General features: G+C 46.6%; 1 protein-coding gene across 4 annotated transcripts in view; it reads left to right on the top strand.

Moving 5' to 3' along the window:
• FOXN3 (forkhead box N3) overlaps positions 1-19,955 on the top strand; it is a 418,273-nt gene that overhangs the window by 154,561 nt on the left and 243,757 nt on the right. Inside the window, exon 1 of one of the 4 annotated variants that reach the window (XM_039232483.1) lies at positions 16,400-16,416. The exons of the other annotated variants lie outside the window; for them this stretch is intronic. The gene's annotated coding sequence lies outside the window, so the exon portion shown is untranslated. Of the gene's footprint in view, positions 1-16,399; positions 16,417-19,955 lie in introns of those variants that run through there. 4 annotated transcript variants of the gene reach the window in all.

Below are 19,955 nucleotides of genomic sequence, written 5' to 3'. Positions count from 1 at the left end.
TGGCCTGTTCTCAGGCTGACATCTGTACGCTGACACGTTACGACAGATAACCCGGTGAACTGAAAATGTATCAATCCAGAGGCGAGCTCGGGGAGGGCCTTGTTACATTATCACATGGCCCAGAAGCTCCGTTTCCAGAACTGTCAGCCGAGGGGCAGGACGCAGGTGCTCATTTTTAGGGTTAGGGTCCTGATTTGAGGAATCATGCTTCCTGACAACCAGGCAGGATATTCAGAACCTCGTGTTACCAGATGGTCTTTGCCTTACCTGACAGCATCTGGTCGCCAGCCATGGGATGCTTCGCAGGGTTGGGTTGGTGGGAGAGAACCAGCTGACTCACCCTGCACTACTGGGGGTGACCTCAGCGTCCCGGCAGTGGCGTCAACCGGCGAGCTACCGTTTGTAAGTTTGTATCTGTTTTGGGGTATTTAGTCGACAGTGGCTTTTCTCTCCTACTGCCTTGGCCTTTGCTCATCAGCTTCTATTTGCAAAATCCTGGGCTCTTCCCTCTGAAAAAGGCTGTAGGATTCATCCAGAGCACCCGGGTGCAAATTGGAAAGCTGAGACTCCCCTCTTTAAACTCGTGTTGCCTCTAGGCCATGCAATGTCCCATAGATACCACGGAAGGAAAGGCTAGACCTGGGGGACTTTTCTGGCATGCTGAATGTTCCAGATTCCTTTAACAGGCAAGCCTGGAAAGTTATTCCTGTCAAACCACAGGGCACAAAGGTTTAAGAAGATAAAATATAGAAGATTCATTTTCTTGGCTGGAAAGAACTTTGGAGAGGAGTCGTTCCTGCCCTTCTCTGTCAGAAAAAGACACTGAAGTCCAGAGTGGTTCCAGGGTTCATTCAAGGGGTTGGAGCCTTAAGACCGACTTACGGTGGATTGGATTTGGCTCCAGGGAGTTGATGAGGCTGCAGCGCTGGGTGTTAACCAGGGAGAAGGAGGAGGAGGAAAGGGAATGAATGGGAGAAGAGAATCCTGCCCGTGGGGCCACGGGCTCGAAGGCAGCTGGGAGAGGTGTAGATGGCAGCTGTGGGTCACAGGAGACCTTTACAGATCTGCACCTCCGTGAGCACATGCTAAAGGCATAGTCACTCACAACGCTCTTGGCCTGGCCTTCTCCTCCATGAAGCTGTGACACCAGGAGCTCAGTAAAGTACTGCATCATCCAGAACACATCTCCTCAAGTCCTGGTCCAGAGGCAGGTCTGTGGCAGTTGGGAGAATGTGAAGACACCATGAAAAGTGCTAGAGCTGGGTCCGTTCGGGGGCTCCCCTGGGTGGGGGTGATCACGCCTCACCTGCCATCCCCTGGCTCCGCGGGTGCAGCAGTGGGGGGTGTCGCGAGCTGCAGGGGGGCTCCTCTGCCCAGCTTGGGTCACGCAATTGACCATACAGGGCAGAAAATGGAGTAGATGGAGCCCCGTGACCCTGCCCCTCCTCCCCTGCAGCAAGCACATCCTGGCACTGTCAGGACTTAGGAATAAGGGGACAGAGTGTGCCTCTAGTGCCGGGGGTGCCCTCATGTTAGTCCTCTGCTCAGTTCTCATGCTGGACCCCCACTTCCAGCCCCTTCCCCCATAGTTCATTCCTCTTAATTCAAGAAATCTGACTTTTTAGGCCAACTGGATTTCTTCGGAGGGCTGGCTCTCTGGTTCTCCCCATGAGCCCATCTCCGCAAGAGGCCTCCCGATGGCAGACTCCCTTTAAGTTGCCGAGGGAGGCAGAAGTCCATGGGCAGGGCTATCAGGTCCCCGCGGTGAATTGGCTGGACCTCATATGCATATGGGGCTGTAGATCTGGCAAAGCTTCGGCTCCAAAAGAGAATACAAAGGTCCTATAAGTCGGCTTCCCAGCCCCACCCCCAAACATGGTAATTCCAAATGTCACCTTGGCATTTTCTTCTCAAATAAATTCTGTCTTGTTCATATCACAAGGAAACTGGCAGCATGGACTTCAAAACTTCTGTGTTTATTTCTACGTCCTCTGATTGACTTGCTGTGTGACATGTTGAACTATTACATTTCTTTCATGGATAAATGTGAACATGAGCTTTGAGATTTTTATCTGTTGAGTCCGGGAGGGCTGTGGTTTATTTTGAGTCCAAGAAAAGTATCTGGACTAACGTGTGTGTGTGTGTGTGTGTGTGTGTGTGTGTGTGTGTGTGTGTGTGTGTTTATAAAAAAAGGACATAAGGCGAAGAGCAGCTTAGTATTAATTGATGGTGAAGGGCCACATGGACTTTTTAAAATCACAGATGATACAAAAGGTTAGGAGATACGCCGATAACATTGCTGTTAGCAACCAGAGTGTGGGGAAGATGTGGATAGAAGTGCTGCGTCCGATTGTTAAGAAAACAGATGTTATGGGGGCGCCTGGGTGGCTTAGTCGGTTAAGCGGCCGACTTTTGCTTGGGTCATGATCTCGCGGTTCGTGGGTTCAAGCCCTGCGTCAGGCTCTGTGCTGACTGCCAGCTCAAAGCCTGGAGCCTGCTTCAGATTCTGTGTCTCCCTCTCTCTCTGACCCTCCCATGCTCACGCTATCTCTCTCTCTCTCCTAGAAATAAATAAAACATTAAAAAAAAAAAAGAAAACAGATGTTATGATGGAGGAATACACTGAATTTGGAGAGGTGCTTTGCCTCTCAGAACACATGAATGATTTTTATGCTTCAGCTCTTTGTAATGTGCTTGTGAAACAGAACACTGCAGGGGAAAAAACCCATTTTGAAGATGGAAAAACAAAGACACGGAAGGTTATGTTGACACTGTCATTAGTTCTGGGACAGAGGTGGGATTCGAATCCAGAGTTTCTTATGAGTCTTGGGATAGAGCACGTAGGGCCCCAAGGAGGTTGATGCTTGCTTCTGCTAGATCCCAAGTGGACGCTGGCCACATAGGGTGGGAACTTGGGGCTCCCTGGGTCGGTATCTACACAGCTGTTTTCATTTTCACAAATGACTTCCTTGCCCTATGGAGGCAGGGGGAGGAAGGGAGTAACAATCAAATAAAATACTCTGATAGACATACTCATTTGGGATATATTTTGCTGATTTATTTTTAAAAAAAATTTAATGTTTATTTAGTTTTGAGAGAGAGATAGACCAAGCATGAGCAGGGGAGGGGCAGAGAGAGAAGAAGACACAGGATCTGAAGCAGGCTCCAGGCTCTGAGGTGTCAGCACAGAGCCCGACGTGGGGCTTGAACTCATGAGTGGTGAGATTATGACCTGAGCTGAAGTCAGATGCTTAACTGACTGAGCCACCCGGGTGCCCCTATTTTGCTGATTTATATTAGGAAAAGCAAAACTTTTTCTAAGAAACAAATAGGAAAAATGTGTTGTTTTGGGGGCTAACAGTATATCTTTAATGCATTCATGTATGAAAGAAAAAGACATTTGGAAACTGCTACGGACTTTCAACTGCAGATATTTATAGACAAGTCAAGCAAAACAGACTTGGTGCCAGAGACACAGATTTAGTGTGGGTCACTGTTTATGTGGAAAGATTGGGTTTTATGCTACGTCCTGGGAGATGGGGGCTGTTTCCTCCTTTGGAAGATAAAGATGGTAGGGAGTTAGTTGAGAGTTCTCCAATATTCGGTACCACATGGTACTTTTCAACAGAGACGATGTCAGGAGACTGATCAAGATCAAGAAGATACTCTAGACTGTGTGGGGTTGCTAGATATCAAATGAGCTTCAAGACACCTACTGAGGGTTTCTACAATTTCCCCTTAACTCATGTACTTACTGCATGGAGGAAGCTCATGCTTTCCGTCTCCTAGGTCATCGGTGGAGAACATTAAGTTAGGAGAGCATTTGGCAGTAGGGATCCAAAGCCTTACAATGTGAGTACTCTGACCCAGCGATTACACTTTTAGGAATTTGCTGTAGGGACGTAGAGCTACAGACACCACGTATGAATGAGGCGACGCATCTGACGTTGTGCATAGCACAGCAGCAGGAGACTGGAGATGATGTGTTTTTCCAACAGAATGTGGCCAAGTCATTGGTTATTCTGCATAAGGCCATGCAGGCATCCATTCTTTCCACATTGTTTATTAAGCACCTACTATGTCCCAGGCACACAGAAGAGGCAACGTCAAGGCCTATAGGGTTTCAGCCCACCGGGAGCTCAAAATTTTGTCGTAGAAACAGACTTCATACACTGTGAAGTGGAAAAAGGGAAAAATGCAGGGTACCTAGTATATTTACAGCGTGATCTCACTTTCGTTGTATGAATAGAAAAACCTGGAAGACAGTCTGAATTAACAGAGGTGTAGAGAGAAGCTTTGGGCAATGGAGTTATAGCCATGCATTTCTTTTTCCCTTTTAACCGTCCTCTAGTTTCCAAGTTTTCCACAGTAACCATTATCATTTTTATAATTTTTTTTAATGCGACTTTGAGGACAGAGACAAAGAAGTGAGCAGACCTGGGTTCTAGCTCTGGAGGGAGTCAGTGAACCATCCTGAACCGCTCGGGAGGAGAGGCCTCTGAGGCCTCCCACTCAGGGGGACATATCTCAAGCTCTTGTTTCTTCTGAGGACACTGGGGGGTGGCCACTGGGCTGGCCGGCCGGGAGCTTTCCCAGGGGGCATGATGAGAGCCAGGCTGCTGACACCCCCTTCTCTCACCTTCAGTCTCCGGGGCTCTGGTCCTTATGGATCTGGTGATGCACTCAAAGAGGGGAAAGGGTTTGTGTATTAGGCATATGGTAACCAAGTTAAGGAAGTGCCTCTCACCTAGCAAATAAATATAAGCTGTGATTGACTTGGATTATCTTGGCCAAATGTCGCTGTACCTCAAAAAGCAAATGATGGCAGCTCCGTTGATTGAGCCTTATCTGGTGCCGGTTGCGGTGTTCAAAGCATTCTGCAGGTGTTTTCGTAGTTGAGGCTCCTGGAGGGAGTACTCATCACCCCTCTTGTTTTTACTTTTAATTAGTTAATTAATTAATATTTGAGAGGGAGAGAGAAGTGAGGGAGAGAGGTGGGGGTTGGAGAAGACAGAGAGGGGGAGAGAGAGAGAGAATGAATCCTAAGCAGGCTGCATGCTCAGTGCGGAGTCCAATGTGGGGGCTCAGTCCCAGGGCCCCGGGATCATGACCTGAGCTGAAATCAAGTCAGGTGCTTGATGGACTGAGCCACCCAGGAGCCCCTTCATCACCCCTAGTTTACAGGTGGGAACCTTCAGCTCAGAAAGTAGGTAACCTTAGGTCACCCAGGGAGAGAAGGCTGGAATTCAGGCCCCACTCAGTTCTGTCTCCCACCCCAGCTGCACTGTCACGGAGCACACAGGTGTCTAAAGCCAGGGCAGTGTGTGAGGGGAAGAGCGACCCATCCAGGGCGGAATGCTGACAAGTCTGAGGACCGCAGAGACTTAGAGTGGGAACAATCTTATTTCTAGTGAAACCAGATGCAGAGAAGGCTACTCTTAGCTGCCCTTTCTGGGGGGTTATAAATGAGGAAATTGGGGTTTCTCTCTCTCTTTGTTTTTGTTTCTCTCTCTCTCTCTTAAATTCTTTAATGTTTTATTTATTTCAGAGAGAGAGAGAGAGAGAGGCAGCGTGAGCAGGGGAGGGTCAGAGAGAGAGGGAGACACAGAATCTGAAGCAGGCTCCAGGCTCTGAGCTGTCAGCACAGAGCCCGATCAGTGCAGGGCTCGAACCCACGAACCGTGAGATCATGACCTGAGCCGAAGTCAGACGCTGAACCAACTGAGCCACCCAGGCGCCCCCCACACCCCTTCTCTCACACACAGAAAATACAACCTTCCATGTGCTAACTATAAAAACCTTTCCTTGGGGCGCCTGGGTGGCTTAGTCGGTTAAGCGTCCGACTTTCGCTTAGGTCATGATCTCACGGTTCGTGGGTTCGAGCCCCACGTGGGGCTCTGTGCTGACTGCCAGCTCAGAGCCTGGAGCCTATTTCAGAGTCTGTATCTCCCTCTCTCTCTGACCCTCCCCTGCTCACGCTGTCTCTCTCTCTCTGTCTCCTAGAAATAAATAAAAATATTAAAAAGAAAAAATAAAAACCTTTCCCTCTGCTTGGGATTTTAAATTAAAACCAACTATTACACCGTATATACCTACATCTCACAAAAGATGATGCCTTATACCAAGATCTGACCTTTGTTGTTGAACTGTTTTTCTTGAAGTATTTTCCTCGCTTGTTCAAGCTTTGTTTATTTAGTAGGTATGAAAAACAATTGTGAGACATATAGGAGATATCAGGGACACATAGATTGGAAACTTTAAGTTAAAATGAGGATAAAGAATTGTTTCCTTTCCCCATCAAAACAGTGTTTCCATCAATATGATACATACTGTTTCCTGTGTTTCAATTTCAGTTCCTTGGTAGTTCAGATTCTTCTGATTCATCTTCTATATCATGGCTAGATTCAGGTTTCTAAAATACTGCCTTCATGATATCATCTCCTATATTCCCTAGAACATTCAGTGGCTCCCAATTGTCTAGGATAAAATACAAACTTGGGGGTTTCAAACTCAGGATTTTCTTTTTAAGTTTACTTATTTTGAGACAGAGGGAGAGTGAGAGCCCTCAGCTTCTTTCTTAATCTGTCTTCAGCTTTATCTTTCCAGCCATCTTACCAGTTATTCCCATGAATCATCCTTTTGCTCAGATGAACCAGTCTCTCCCAAGGTCCCCTGAATATATCCAGTTATTTGCTTTACTGCTCAGGCAGGGAAAGAACAAAGAAAATTCTCCCTTTTCCTTTTTTTCTGAAGTCCTACCCTATCTTTCAGGCACTATTCACATTTTTCCTTTTTTAAAAAAATGAGTAGGGGCGCCTGGGTGGCTCAGTCGATTAAACATCTCACTCGATTTCGGCTCAGGTCATGATCTCACAGTTCTTCAGTTTGAGCCCTGCATCGGGCTCTGCGCTGACAGCATGGAGCCCGCTCCAGATCCACTACCCCGCCCCGCCCCCCCCACCCCCCCCTCCGCCGCCCCAGCTCATACTCTCTATCTCAAATAAATAAACTTAAAAAAAAAAAAAAAAGGATTAAAAACAGAGTAANCTCATACTCTCTATCTCAAATAAATAAACTTAAAAAAAAAAAAAAAGGATTAAAAACAGAGTAAACATTCCTTGAATATTCAGCCTGGGGAGGACCCGAATCACCCTCATCACACTGTCTGCAATTGGGGTCACCATGTGGGGCTAGACCAGCTTATATAGCATCGCCTATCATGGGGACCCATCAGCACCCAATGAAAACATCATCTTCTCTACTGCTGTCTCACTGTGAGCACTTCCTGTCCCAGCTGCAAAATACCGCTGCACTCAAGAGAGGACCTCTTACTCTTCAGAAAACAAATAGTAATTCTTCTTGTTCTGTATTCAAAATGCATATGTTGGGGCTATTCTCTTATTATTTGTCATGCATTTGCCACCCATGACTAATCCTATTCTGCGAATGACAGGGAAGGCGGAGAGGTGAAAATCCTTGCCTGACCTCACAAAGCTGAGTCTGTTGGTAGAACCAGGACTGGAACCCACATTTCCTTCTGCTAATTTATTAGGCCACTGTTCCTTTTAAACCATGAGTCATAGGCCGCCAGGAACTTCTGTAAATATTCTGGTGGCTTTTGTCATCCTCTCTTTTTTTTTCTCCAAAGGGCAAGATAGTAAATATTTTAGGCTTTGCAGGCTATGTGGTTTCTGCTGCAACCGCCCGACTCTGTCCCTGTAGGGGGAAAGCAGCCGCAGGCGGTGTGTAAGCTGAGGGGCGTGGCTGGGTTCCAATAAAATTTTATTTAGGAAAACAGACTGTGGACTGGATTTGGGCTGCAGGTTGTAGCTGACTGACCCCTTGCTATATAGAAGGTTCTGCTCTCTGGGTTCCTCACGTTGGACTGGAAAGTCAAGTTGAGGCATAAGAGATTTTCAGTTTGAATCCTGATCAGGCCCCGCCATTGTGAGTAGGCTAATGGGTGAATTATGTCCTCAGCTGGAGAGGCTGGCTGGTTAGGATACATTGGGATGTTGAGGATCTTCAAGCAATAGATCCTTGCCTAATGGGCAGGAGACAGCCAGTCATTCTGTGAACATGGGGGTTGATCTAAGGGGAGCACATTGGGGTGACTCTCAGCATTTGGGGCGCCTAACCCCCTGAGCTAGCCAGCTTGGAGGTGTTCTGTGCTGTAGAGTGGCATCGTCTACCCACACAACCAGAATGTTCCATTATGCCCAGAGTTTACACCTATAATCCACAGGCTGTCCCATTTCTCACATCTGAATGTGGATCCCCAAGAAAAGTCTTAATTATGACAGATGTATTACATTGAGCTCCCTGGTCGCCCCAGGGGAAAGAAAGTTTTAAAAACTAACTGTCCAAGTGTTCACCTCCAAGACTCCTGCCTAATGTAGGGACACGCACATACTCCAAGGGCAGTGCCCTACAAACAGTGCTGGAATTTGAGGGCTTGATCCTTAAGGTCGGCAAGTTTATTTTGGTTCAGATGTTCTGAGGGGGACTAATGTTCCCCCACCCCCCCCCTTTTTTAAACAGAAACAGCATGAGATCTAGGACTAAGAACACAAAAGTTTTACCATGGTCTTCAAAGAGTTGTGGAAAATATCAGGAAATCCTAATTAATCCTAGGAAAGAATTTCAATGGTTTCTTTCTTTTATTTTTTAAATTAAAATGTTTTTTAATGTTTTAAAATGTGCCGTCAGCACGGAGTCAGACACGGGGCTCGAACCCACGAACCGTGAGATCATGACCTGAGCCGAAGTCGGACGCCTAACCAACTGAGCCACCCAGGTGCCCCTCAATGGTTTCTTTTTAAAATTTTTTTTCTAAATTGAAGTATAGTTGACACATAATATTACATGAATTTCAAGTGTACAACATAGTGATTCCACAACTCTGTTTTGTTGTGCTCATCACAAGTGTGGAGGAATTTCAGTGGCTTCTTGAGAGCTTAAACTATGGAGAAAGAAATGGAGAAAAGGTTTAATCTTTATGGTTAGGAGAAAGCAGACTGGTCTTAGGCAGTTAATGTAAATAATGAGCAAATAATTCTTTAAATTGACTCTTAACTCCTGTTCTAATTCTCTTTCTTTTCTTCTCTGCATAATAGTGGTAAACACCTGTTTGGCTTTCAGCCTGAGGTACGCATACCTGTGGGTATTTACATTTGTCAATTTATTTAATCCTCCTCCCGGCCCACCCTTGGAAGTAGGCAGTGTTACACCCCCATTTTGCAGGTGAGAAGAGTAAGGCATCAAGAGGTGAAATGACTTGCCTACGTCCTCACGGATTGGCAAAGTCTGCGTGAACAGCCTGTGCGCCTACCCACCCTGCCGCCTGGCTCCCCTCTTTTATTTATTTATTTACTTAGTTGGTTAGTTTTTATTTTAATTCCAGTTAGTTAATATAAAAATCTGGATCGCTTCATGAATTCGTGCGAGTTTCCTGGCACAGGGGCCTTGATAATCTCTGTGTCGTCCCAATTTCATATGTATGCTGCCGAAGCGAATACGACCTCTCACCTTTTAAATGGATGTTACGGCTGTCAGAAGTTCAAGTGCATCCCTTCTAATGGCTCCATCCCTTCCCAGAGACTGAACAGCCCCTCATTCCATTCCTTCTTCGGCCAAGATTTCTAACACCTGCCATTTGCTCTCCCTGTGTAGCTTGCTCTGAAATTAGTGGTGTCTCCGGGGGTCATTCTGGCTGACAGCACTACTTGGTGAGGTGGAGACCCCTGTGTCATGTCACCTCCATGAACTGCCCTTAGCCCAGAGGAGCACACCTGTTAACCAAGCTCACAGGACAGGTGTAGCAAATCAGAGGGCCCCAGTATTAATTTGCAGTGAGAAATATTCCTGCCTGGACAGGTTTGGTGAGCTTGGGATTTGGGAAGGGGAGGTTGGATGACTTGAAGGTTGAGCGCCATTGGAAAAGTCAGCTGGTCACAGCCCCCTGGGTAACTAGCCTCCATTGTTGCTGAGGTCTTGGGAGAGGCCTCACCTGTGGGGAAGGTGGAGGGGCCTCCAGTGCTCTGCCCGCCTCCTCCCCTCCCTCCCTCTCACTTTACTTCTCTAGATTTGGCCCACCTGTGGTTGGGAAGTGGGCGTGTCTCTCTCTTTCCCCCCCCCCTTCCCCCTCATCTCCTCCTTTCCTCCTCTCCTCCCTCTCTCTCTTTCTCTCTCTCTCCCCTCTCTCTTTCTGACTTTGCATATATATACCCTGAAGCTGGTCGGGGGAGTAGAGTGGCGACCCTGGGGGAGCACATACTGACCAGTAACACTGTTTTAGTGGCAAAGCCCAAGGTCTTGGGTTCCACTGCTTCTCTGGGCTCCTCGCTGCTCCAAGAAGGCAAAGCACACACTGCCATGTGGTTATATCTTTTTTGAAAAAGTAATCTCTTTGGGAGTGTCTGGGTGGCTCAGTGCATTAAGCGTAGGACTCTTGATTTTGGCTCAGGTCATGATCGCATGGTTCCTGGGATCGAGCCCTGCATCAGGCTCCACGCTGCCAGCACAAAGCCCCCTTGGGATTCTCTCTCTTCCTCTCTCTCTCCGCCCCTCCCCTCCCCATGCTCCCTCTCTCTCTCTCTCAAAATAAATAAGCTAATTAATTAATTAAAACAAAGAAAGTAATCTCTGTGCCCAACGTGGGGCTTGAACACACGACCCCGAGATCAAGAGTCGCATGGTCTATCAACTGAGCCAGCCAGGTGAGGTGCCCCAGTTTTATCTTTTTTTATTTTAGACATAAAATGAGTGGTACCAAAACCCAGCAGGTTCCGTCCAGAGCACAGGGAGGACTGATGCTGAGGGTTCAGGTAGTTGGGGAGCAGGGACCGGGGTCTTCAGACCCAAAACTGAGTCAGCAGGGAGTTCATCAGACTCTAAGGATCATGCAGATGGTGCAGTTGTTCTGAAGTGAGAGAGGCCAGGGGGCCCGGCGCTGGGGTGAGACCTTGAGGAGGAGCCAGGTTGGGGAGGAAGGTGAGCTGAGACCACAGCTGTACTTCCACACTCTGTTCGGGGCTTCCCTTCCTGCCCGCAGACCTGCGCTCCCTCCTCTCTCCTTGGGTTCCTCCTTAAAGCAGTCGGCCTCCGCCCTCACTGAGGCTTGGACACATGGACCACTGTCACCATATCTGTCTGGCTGCAGCCTAATCAGCATCTCCTGAACCATAAATAACATCAAAGGAAACATCTGGTCACTGACCAAGAGGTTGTGGCCCCAAGGTGACCCACTACAGAGTCCCACTGCAGCCCACTGATAAGGATTCAACCCTCAGCTCTGCGGGGAACCCAAAGAGGGCTCCGTCTACCCCCTCTTCCCACGCTGCACTGGAAAGCTCCTGCAGCCAGAGGCCATGAAGGCACACCTAAGTCACAGAAGGGTGGCCCTTTTTTGTCTTAGTGGGGGCGGGCAGGCCAAGAAGTAGTAGATCTGGCAAAGACAGGATGGCCTCTGCCCAGGGGCCCTTCAGATCAGACTGGGTGAAGTGTGCCATTTTTCTGCCACTTCCTGGCTGGGTGCCCTTTAGTAGGTCATTTTCACCTGCTTGAGGCCCCGATCCCTCACCTGTAAAGTGGGGGTAACAGCCCCTGCCTCCGAGAGCCACTAGCTGCAGGGAGATGGTCCAGAAAAAGCTGTGACATGCCTCCAGTAGGCACGTGCGTGGAGCAGATACAGGCTCTGCGTGGCCTGACGCCTTGTCAATTCGGGAGCCCTCTTTAAGAAAAAATGAAAAATTACAAATATAAAACCAGGCTTAAGAATGAGCATTTACTTCAAATGATGCAAGAAAACATTTAAAAAGTATGTGTTTAAAAAGCTGACATCCCTGGGGTGTGTGCCTGGGTCAGTTGGTAGAGCCTGTGACTCTTGATCTCGAGGTTGTAAGTTTGAGCCCCACACCAGGTGCAGAGGTTGCTTAAAAATAAAATCGTAAAGAAAACACCAAAAACTGACATCTCAAACATCACAAAATCCAGAAAATAACACAGTATTATCAGTAATCAGCTGTTTCGTGTTTGTTGGCATTACTTTTTTTGTACATTCTTTTGGGCTGTGTATTCTTTGATCACTTCTTCAGAGGATGGTGATTTTGAACTGTCATTTTCCCTCAAGAGAATAGCAAGGTGATTTATGCATTTCTCTAGCATGGTTGGTTGGGACCTGTTTTTTATTATTGATGGATTAGGGGAAAAAAGCTGTTTGCTTCACAAGTGGTTACTGGTAACTTTATGTAAATTTTTAGGGTTGGTGTCAAATGTGGGGAAACCTCTCTCAGATTTCTTTCATATCTGAGCCATAAAGTTTCAGGACATTTAAGTGTTTTTGTGCAGTGATTAGGCTTAAATAATGAAGGTGCTCATTCACCACCTTTCTGGGGTCCCTCAGGGCCGTGGAAGGGGCTGTGTGAGTGAGGGGTGCTGATGTTTTAAGCCTCAGTATCTGGTCACAAATCCTTCTCCTCAAAATATGTCAATTAGATCCTATTGGATTATTATATTTGACATTCATCTTTTCAATTTTACAGTTTTAGGATTTCTAAAGAATGTGTTCTCATTGACAAGAAATAAAATCTTACACAAGTTCAGTGTGTGCAATGGTCTGTCCTTCAGTATCATTCGTTAACTGCCTTCTGATCAGCCTACCTCCTGTTGATTGTGGGAGGCATTTGATGACATAAAGCAGGTAGGACATAGCTCAGTGTCTTCATCTAGTAACTACTCAGTAAACTTAGCCATCGAGACCACATCACTCCTCCCTCCATTGCATCGATTTGGAGCTAGACACTTGGAGATAGAAAAGGGGACATTGTCCCCTGGGAATTAGGAATGGGCCCAGCTCTGGGTCCAACTCCCAGCCCTAAGTGGGAGTCAGGTTTTACCTCAAGTTGTAAATAGAACTGCCCTCCCTCATTAGCAATGAATTCTCTACAGTTGTCTCCATTCATGAATTCTTCAGTCATCAATAATAACTCTGTTAATACGGCCCCAGTTACACATTCAGCCATACTTTTTAAAGAGCTCAGTGATACTGTTTAATTTCCTATGTTTCCCCCAATCTTTTGATCCTTATCAGGTCCAGCCACTAAATTTGTCAAAATATGGTTTTATCTATTTTGAAACGTGAAAGGTTGTCCTGTACGGGAGATACCTGCGCACAGGGAAATTGGCGTTGCCACTAACTCTGCGTGGGTATCTGCCGGGGTGCTTTTGTCTGCAAATGACAGAAGAGCGACTTCGAGTGTCGCGATGACAGAGGGAAGTGTTGGCCTGTGCACTGGGTCCGGGCTGGGCCCTCCTGTTCTTCAATGCCCACCATCCCCTCTGAAGCTGACAATGGGGTCAGTCCCATGCACAGCGCAGGACTGAAGGTTTGGGGCGCTGTGGAACGCTGGCATGGAAACTACCAGTGCGCATTCTGACCTGTGGCCCTAAATCACTTCACTTCTTTGGGCTTCATTTGCCTCGTTCAATTAGGAGCTCGTCCGACACCGTTAGTAAAGTCCTTCCCAAGGGTACCCTTTAAGATTTTATTTCCTCTTTACATTAATTGGCTTTTGTAATGAATAAACAAAATCTTTTCTGGCCAGTGCTGTCAAGCCAAGACTGTAATGAGTAAATACGTAGTTCTGTGTAGATTAAATGATAAGTCAGGGCAGTCAGCCTTAGTGACTTTCTCCCTACTTATGAGTTGTCCATGTTGATCTAGAAAATGAGCTGTGGAGGATGTGAGGGAGGAGCCCTAGAAAATGGCAGATAAAACCGGCCCTGACTTAGTAAGCGTAGCTTTTGTGCAGCAAACCCAGCTTGGCTGTTTGTTCACAGGAGATCCGGGAAGGTGTGGGAGGGGCCTCTTTTTTCTTTTTTTTTTTTTTTTTACCAAAACCATTGGTAATGGTTTGCGATGATGCTGGTACCACAAGGAAGCTGAGAGAGATTGGATTTGGATCCAGAGGGAGCTGGTGTTGGCACAAGCCAGGGAGACTCCAAATGGCGGTGCAATTGGATCTCTGTGATAGCTGAGGGTTTCTCGGGATTGAAACCACAGACCCCAGCTTTCTCCTTCATCCACTGTTTGCAGAGCCTTTGGCTCGTCTTGAGACAAGATTCCAGTTGTGGCACTCGGAAAACTTTCAAGGAAGCATATGGGGCTGGTTTATGGTGGAATGAAATCCTCAGCCTTGGTACCCGAAGCCCTGTGGGAACACCATGTATGTGAGGATGACTTGGGTGCCGGAGCTGGTAGTGAGCTGTGTGAGGCGGTCTGTTCCCCATCTCCGGTGCATGGGGCTTGGTGAAGACTGGTGCACCTATGGGGCATAGGGCTGCCCTGGTAGGGGATTAGCCCTTGTGTCCGGGATCTATGGGGAAAAGTTGATCTGATTAGTCATGTAGTCAGTGTATGTTCATTATGGCTTGCTGATTCTTGATTGTGTTTATAGAGTTGCGTGAAGTTTATGGGTGTCTTGATCTAATTCTCTGTAACTGAACTTTTGGAAGATGGTTCTGGTGTGGTGGGCAGTGGTGTTTCTAAACTGGCAGGCAGTAACTACCTCACTTAGTGGGCAAAGTGCAAAAGAAAGAGTTCAGAAATGGTTTCTAGTGAAATATCCGTGCTCTGGAAGCATTAGCTTGAAGTGACACTATCAGATCTTGCCCCCAGTGGTTGTGGGATATTGAGAAAAAGTTCATCTGTTGGATTGGGGGAGGGAGAGGGAGAGGATTGGAGACAGAGTAGATTGTTCTGTGAGTTGCATAATGGGCACCTTCAGAGTGCTTGTTCCTTCTGAGGGTCCGTCCAAGTGGGAGATGGGGATAGGCCTGGATTTTCAGGCCTGGCCTCTGGAGTTGTCGCTGTCACAAGTCATTTGTTGTTGCTGTTTTCACAATCGCTGTGTGTTACGATTCATATTCGAGCACAGTGCTGGTGTATGACCACCGCCCTGGGTATTTGGGTATTTTGTAGATACGTTTGTCTTTTCGGTGAATGGTGGCCACGTTCCGTGGGAGCGTCAGGAGCTGGGTGTGGGAGGAGAAGGAGCGACGTGCTTCGTGGCTCATTTGAAAAGGGCTACGCAAAAAAACCCAGATCAAACAATCCCCTAAGTTCTTGACAAAGAAGCCCAGGAGATAGATTGTAAGCATAACGTTAAATTTCTGTGATCTTGGAAATTGGGTATGTATGGTATAAACAGGTTAGAGAATGTGGCGGTTACGAGGATGGCCGAAACATGTGGGGTCGTACCTTTTCAGTTCACCTCTACAAGCGCCACTGGCAAATGGCCTTCATTTCTTTAAGCTCAGTATCCCCATCTGTAAGAGGATGGTGGAACCTGTCTCATAAAGGTGATAGAAGAAAGAAGAAATTGCGTAGGCAAAGCTTCTAGAGAATCAGAAGCCTGGTGTTGCTACGCGTGTCTCAGAACTCTTTGGATTACAGTAATGGGGTACTTGGTACCCAGTTGTGGGTGCAGCACCTTGCAGATCCCCAGGCAGAGTTAACATTACCTTGGGTCATCTTCGGGAAAACAGAGTAGGGTGGTGGTGTTAGAGCGTTGTGGACCAGCCAGGTTACCCACCAGTGAAGGCGAGAGGCAGTCTCTGTATGTCAGACGCATTACCAGGGAAGGACCAATGTGTGGCTGGATTTCATAGCACTCTGTTACCCCCACCTCTACAGATTGATGACAGGAATTGAGTTAGTGGAGGTCTGTGGGGCAGCCGAGTCTTCAATGGAATGCCATGTCGGGCTTTTCTATTTCTTTGGTTGGAATTAAGTTTTTATACATTGTTTGATTAAAACAACCAAAACCAAAACCAAAACAAAACTGCAAGATCTCTTGCACAGAGGACCAAAAGAATGGCTTCTAAGCAAAAACATGCCGAACACATGAAGACCAACCACACTGGGTCAGTAGGTGGCAAAGTACTTTGCTATAAATATGCAAGGCTCCTCTTTCTCTACTTAAAAGAAAAATCGCTTTGCATTTCAGACAACAGAAATGGCTGGACAAGCCTTTAGTTCTTGTGCAAGAAACTGAAAACAATGTGAAAGATTTTCCTTAAATGGACACAGAGCTCAGCCTGGTCTGGGGTTGAAGTTAAAGGCCCCCCGCCCCCCCCGCCCCCCCTCCAGTCTCCGTTTGCCTTCCTTGCATTATTTCTCATATGTTATGCAAGATTCCCCAGGCCCCAAACCATTCACTTTTTCCTGTAATCTCGAGGTGTGCGCAGGGTACATCTCAGCCTCCGACCTCTCTGCTTTCACTTTTGGTTAGTCAGAACCTCCATCTGGCGGGATTTGAATATGAGTATTTTCTGTGGCTTTTCTGTGGCTCCTTTTCAAAGCATTCAAAGCAGTTTAAAAATACAGAATGTTCAGCGATCTGACCAAGAGCTAATGTAAGTACTTATTTGGGGACTATTTTTAAAAAATTTACTAAGGCAGGTTTGAAACTCTTAACGCTGACCATGTCTTGGAAATAGACCCTAAGATTACAAAAGAAGGTTCGAGAAACATGCAACTATGTCTCCACAGTCATAATGCTTTCCGTAGTGACAGTAGTAGCAAATATAGCACAGTCTAGAAAAACAGAAGAGCTAAAACTCTGTATTTAATATTAAACAGGAAACTGAACAGAGGAGATTGGAACAACATGGTGGGTTTTCAACAAACCTGTTGCCGGGTTTCTCTGTAACGAAAAGTCTAAATGAGAACTCTTATTCTGTTAAGATGGTGAGTTTTCATGAAAATCTCCACCCCAACGTGACCCCTGGAAGCAGGTTCTGTATTGTAAGGTTTTGAAGCAACCCCATTTCCACCAGATCCAAAGGGAGATTTGGAAGCAAATTGAAAACCTCTCCAAGAGTGGAAAAAGCTTTGTACTTTTGTTTCGCTTTTGTGCAGAGCCGCCACTCACCCAACATGTGCATATGAATATTCTTTCTGAAGACCTGGGCTTCATTTTAAGGTCAGCCTTCAATTTCTAGAGAATATAATTTGCTGCTATTTTTAGAGCCTCATGATTGCTCGTAATAACTAATGGAAAAAAAACTCAACAGAGAAATAAATGTGTAACAGCTGTGTCTGCTTAAACTTGATTAAAGGCAGTAAAAAAAAAGTAAACAGAAGAATGAATGTGATAATGGACGAAGGAGAGCCCAGTATCCCTCTCATTGTGAAAAGTTTTACAGACATAACTTGCCCTCCTTCGGAGGCTGGCGATGTCTGTGTTTAAAGTTTACTTTACTGTTTGTCTTGAGTGGGATCAGTGTTGTAGTGAATAATTTATAGCTAGCATGAATGAGCTCATTAGTCACCTTTTCAGACTTTAAATGCGTTTTGTGGTTGTCATTACTGGAGCCTTCTGTTCAGCCGCCGAGCAAAATGACAGTTTGGCAGTTGGCTGCCTTCATGTGGGGCAGCCTGCTCCCCTTCAGGTCTGCGTTGCTTTTATATTTCATTGAAACCTTTCCTTTCTCTCCCGGGGCTGGTCCAGGGACTCTCACATTTCAGATGCCTTTTGCACCCCAAGCTTAAATGAGAAGTTTTTCATGGATTAAAAAAAAAAAAACTTTCAGTTGCGTCTGCCGCAGAGAATGAAGTGGATGGAGTGAGCTTTTTTTCCAGCAACTGCTGTGTATTATTCCCTTTGTGCTTGGTTTGATATTCAGCTTGTTCAGAAGCGGCGAGCTGGGCGGTCGCCGTTCAGCAGCGGCACCGGGCATTCACATAGTGGCGGGCATTTCTGACCAGGGGTCGTCGTTGGAGTTTGGAGGGTGAAGTGTGTTTCAGAGCGGGTTTGCATTTTTACAGTCCTGAACATCAATATGATGTGGGTGGGTGTGGATGAAACAACTGACTCCAGAAAATCTGCCAGGCCAGGTTTCCAGGGCCAAAGAAAACCATGTTTTTCCTACAAAGGGGTGGGTAAGGTGACCTTTTGGGATCACAGCCATCTGGGGGTCCAGACCTTGGGGCAGGGCCATGATTTCTTCCTCAACTCAGTGTCTTCCCAGTCCAGATCCCTGAGAGAAAGCAAACTGTGGCAGCTCCCTGCCTACCGTGCCTTTGGAGACTTGCCTGGGAGGCTGGTATGTGAGGAAGAGCCTGGGCATGCCAGTAGCAGGTGGGATTTCTTAGGAGCGGATGTCATGAGGTTCATCCCTCCCTTTGAACCTGGCCTGGGCAGCCTCCAGAGAGCTCTGACATCCACTCTCTGGGACTGGACTCCATCCCGAAGTCCAGGACACTGTGGCGCGCCCACCTTGGTCCTTGGGTAGCCTCTGCTGGCAACAAGGTGCGTGGAAGCTTGCCTGGGGAGATCTCAGCCAATGGCCTGGGCCTCTGTTCCAAGGTCCCTTTGACGTTTCCTATGAGCAACAGGCACTCATGGCTGCCATCACCATCGTGGGCAGCACCCCCTTCCGGGATCCATATTGTTAGACAGCTGGCCTAGCACTGTGTGAGGCATGTAGGAAAGATGTTCAGTATTCCTCTCTGGAAGACATGCCAACTTAAAAAGGATGCCTGGTTGTTTGGGGGCCAAATCTTTGAAGCCAGGGATAGTCACGTGTCTTTGAGCTCAGAGGAATTAGGTGCTATTGGTGCACCCACAGAGAGACAGCAATCCATTTGGCCACTTCCTTCCCAGCCCCCACCCCTTATGAGACCTGAGCGCTCACATGTACTCATTCCTCACAATTTATGGGCATGTTTTGCTTGCACCTGAATCAAAATATTAAAGGCATATGAGAGATTATTTTGGGAAGGAGTGGGGGTTTCAAAGCAGAAAGTGTTGGTGAACCGCACTATCTGATAGAGAATAACAGACTTCAGGTTTGGCAGTCATAATATGTTGAAAAGTTGCTAATCACCCCCCCTCCCCCAAAGAATTTCGTACAGCAGGGAAATATATTGGTGATATGTTAATCTCTGCAATGTTTCCCAGGGACATCATCAAATTTGTAGCTTTTGCTTTTGTTTTAAAGAGACAATCTTAAAGAGAGGAATTAATGGCTTCTTTCACATCCTTCTGAAAAAGTAAAATGAGAGAAGTTATTTTTTGGCATGGTTAAGCCTTTGGCAGGACTTAGAAACTGAAACGTAAGAGACTGTGGTACTTGGTGTACTCAGTAAAGACAGGAAAACAATTAAAGCTCTTCAAAACTTTGGAGGAGGAAAAGGTTGATCATGCTACTTTTCTTTGACTAATCTGTGTACTTACTAGATACCAGCTTGAGAGAGCAATAAAAAGAAGCATTTTTTTCCCCTAAATGATCAATATTTTTGATTACACCTATGCCACATGCTATGAGCAGAAGAGAGGTAGAAGACAGGATCCTTGCCTCTCTGGGCACTTATAATTTGTTTGATGCTCAGTATCTAGTTGATTTATTTTTTATTACAAAGATATACCATACTGTATTGATTATGACAAAGAAGCTGAATTTTGGCTCTTGGTAAGTAGTGCCTTTTCATTCTCTTCAAAAGTCCCTCTCCCTTCCATCTCCTTTATTTCTTGCTCACAATTTTTCCTCTCTTGAACCCCACCACTCTTATCATTCATGCCCTTGACCCCCCAGGGGGTTCTCCAAGAAAAATTTAAATGCTGTGGACTGACCTGAAGCTTTCCTTGGTTTCTTCCTGGAACCTGACTCCAAACTCTGGAGCCAGTCTGTGTGGGTTCAAATCCCAGCCCCACCACTTACCAGCTGTGTGGCCTTGGGCAGGTGGCTAAACCTCTCGGTGCCTCAAGTTCCTCTTTAATAAGATGGCCTTACTAATAGTATCTACCTCACATGGTTAATGTGAGGCTGAAATGAGGGAATATTTGCAAAGCCTGAGAATACTGCCTGGCACCCAGTACGTGCTATGTTAAGTGTTTGTTAAATACAGTTGATCATTATTCATGTATTCCATATTTGCAAATTCACATCCT

The sequence above is a fragment of the Hyaena hyaena genome, unplaced genomic scaffold (genome assembly GCF_003009895.1).
Source record: "Hyaena hyaena isolate Hyena2069 unplaced genomic scaffold, ASM300989v1 scaffold_67, whole genome shotgun sequence".
Taxonomy (NCBI): Eukaryota; Metazoa; Chordata; class Mammalia; order Carnivora; family Hyaenidae; genus Hyaena; species Hyaena hyaena.
This window is presented reverse-complemented; position numbering and strand designations above follow the sequence as displayed.